Raw genomic sequence first — 2,500 nt, 5'->3', positions numbered from 1 at the left:
GGCGACGAAATAGGTCAAATTTTGTGCATTTTTTAGTGCAAAATTCTTCGATGCCGGAGCGAGTACTGCACCCAGTGCTGTTGTAGTGCAAGTGCACTAGAAAGGCACTGCACCCAGTGCCGCCTCTTAGGTAACCATCCACACTTTAGGTGCGTGTGTGTGTGTGTTTTGAGAGATTCCCCAAACCTACATAACCGATGTTCCTGAAACTTTACATGTGTATATGTTACAGTAAATTCTCAAAACCAGGGAATTTGCGAAATCCCTGAAAATTTCAGTAAATTTGTGAATTTCCTGTTTCACTCAGGGATTTCACAAATTTCCTAAATGATTTCCTGATGATTGGACGAACAACTACACCTTTTGTCATAGGTCTCTTTATCTTTTTCTGACACTCCTTGCATAGTGACTTGAAAAGTTCGAGCGATTTTGTACTAATGTTTGCATATTTCCTTTGTGTTTCTTTGATCATTCGATCACGCCCACCATGGCCCGTCGAGATATGACAGAGACACAGACAGAAAGCCACCCAGCCAACCAGGCTAGCAGACAGACAGGCAGATAAAAAGAGCGACAGTGAGATAAAGATAGAGACAGACAAACAGAAAGGCAGGCAGAGACAGAAAGGCAGGCTGGCAGATAAACAGCCAGAGCAAGAATGTTGGGTTGCCTATTAGCAAAATGAACCAAACGCGGACTGCACTGCAAAGTCAGACTTGGTAGTTTTCGTGATCCCAACACCACAAACTTCGTATGATTTTTTTAAAAACGTTCTTTCATGTGGCTGGCGTGGCGGGTTGGTAGTGTGTCGGACCCAAAAATTGAAGATGTTCGGCTCAAATCAACTTTTTATTTTTTATTTTTTTAATCTTCTAGCAGTAAATCTATCAAAATCACAACGTAAAACAAAGAAAACGGACTCTTTTTTAAAAAAATTTTTTTTAAAGAATTTTGCAAATTTACTGAAACGTTTTTTTACTGTTCAGTAAATTTGTGAAAAAATGGCATGCTTATTTCAGGAAATTCGCAAATTTCCTAGAATTTTTTGGAAATTTGTGAAATCCCTAAGTGAAACAGGAAATTCACAAATTTACTGAAATGTTCAGGGATTTCGCAAATTTCCTAGTTTCGCAAATTTACTGTAACATATACAATCATTTGGCGACCATTGTAAAAAGGGTTTTTATGGCTACCAGTGCTATATCCGTTGTTTGCACACACACACACACACACGCTCGCACGCACACAGAGGCGAACCCGTAACAACACTTTTTTTTTATTTGCAAGCCTATCTTTCTTGTAGCAGGCGGCTTATTTGTCATTTGTTGGCACAGTAGGCCTATGTATTACTAATACGAAGTTCGCCAGAGAGTCAAGTTTCTATTTCACCTACATTCTGTTGGTGACATTCTTGGAAAAACAAACCGCAAATAGAGCTGCTCTATGCATCACAATGGTGTATAATTATAAGGGTATACACTTTGAGAACAAGCCTATCATCTACAATACGCTTGTGCTGTGCTTTATTGTCAGATTTCCATTTGTTGCTAGTTCGAATCAAGAGTTTCTCGGAAAAGGACGGTCTACTGGAATCTTGAAATAGAGAGTGAGTACACATTAGACACTACCATAACCCCTGTCAGTTCTTTTCATTTTTGTCGCATTGAAAAGGTAAGTCTGTATGATTATACTTTATTGCTACATTGGTTGGGATGTTATGTATGTCTTTCAAAACATTTGTATTATTGCGGGCACTCTGAAGTAACAAAGAATCCGCATAATTATGGAAGAAGGTGTCTAATTCGACCAAAGTGAGTGCATTTTCTGTATGTTACCGTCCCAGAGGTGATTCCCTGTATACAGGTGATGCGCCCGGGCACAGTTAATGCTGCGTCGCCCACAAGTAGGATGCGTCGCCTAAATAACAAGATAATTTCTTTAACAGAATTGTGTGATCAACAATATCAAACGCTTTCTTAAAATCAAGGAAGACGGCGCCGACTGTTTCCGAATGGTTAATGGCAGAGAGCCATGTATCGCATAGAGAGCTGTGTGACACGAATGTTTAGGGCGAAATCCTGATTGAGATGGAGCGAAAAGACCACGGCTTTCCATGTGCAGAAGCAAGCACCTTTGTACATGTTTTTCTAATGGTTTTGATAGAACAGACAATAGCGAAATTGGCCTAAAATTGTTTATGTCGGTTAAGTCTTTTGTTTTGGGAAGTGGAATTACTTTTCAGTGCGGTTTTAGATATGTCTGGAAACACATTTCGGTCAATACATAAGTTGTACGCATACGTAATTGGCTCAACATGAAAGGGTAACGCTAACTTGAGTAAGGAAGCTGGTATGTTATCGGGTCCCATTGAATTTTTAGTACTCAAGTCAGTTATTAGTCGCCCGACTTCGTGGACTGCAATGAATGGGATGTTAAAAGGTTCACTGACTTCTTTCATATTGGCCTGGCAAAATAATTGAAGAAATTGTGGGCATTCATA

The 2,500-nt window shown here is 39.6% G+C and overlaps 1 protein-coding gene across 2 annotated transcripts in view; it reads left to right on the top strand.

Moving 5' to 3' along the window:
* Positions 1-1,468: 1,468 nt before the first annotated feature.
* LOC138964340 (annulin-like) overlaps positions 1,469-2,500 on the top strand; it is a 51,019-nt gene continuing 49,987 nt past the window's right edge. The window contains exon 1 of one of the 2 annotated variants that reach the window (XM_070336311.1): positions 1,469-1,606. The gene's annotated coding sequence lies outside the window, so the exon portion shown is untranslated. Of the gene's footprint in view, positions 1,607-1,646; positions 1,672-2,500 lie in introns of those variants that run through there. The other variant, XM_070336301.1, reaches the window with a different exon arrangement.

The sequence above is a fragment of the Littorina saxatilis genome, linkage group LG1, assembly GCF_037325665.1.
Source record: "Littorina saxatilis isolate snail1 linkage group LG1, US_GU_Lsax_2.0, whole genome shotgun sequence".
In the NCBI taxonomy this organism is placed as follows: Eukaryota; Metazoa; Mollusca; class Gastropoda; order Littorinimorpha; family Littorinidae; genus Littorina; species Littorina saxatilis.
This window is presented reverse-complemented; position numbering and strand designations above follow the sequence as displayed.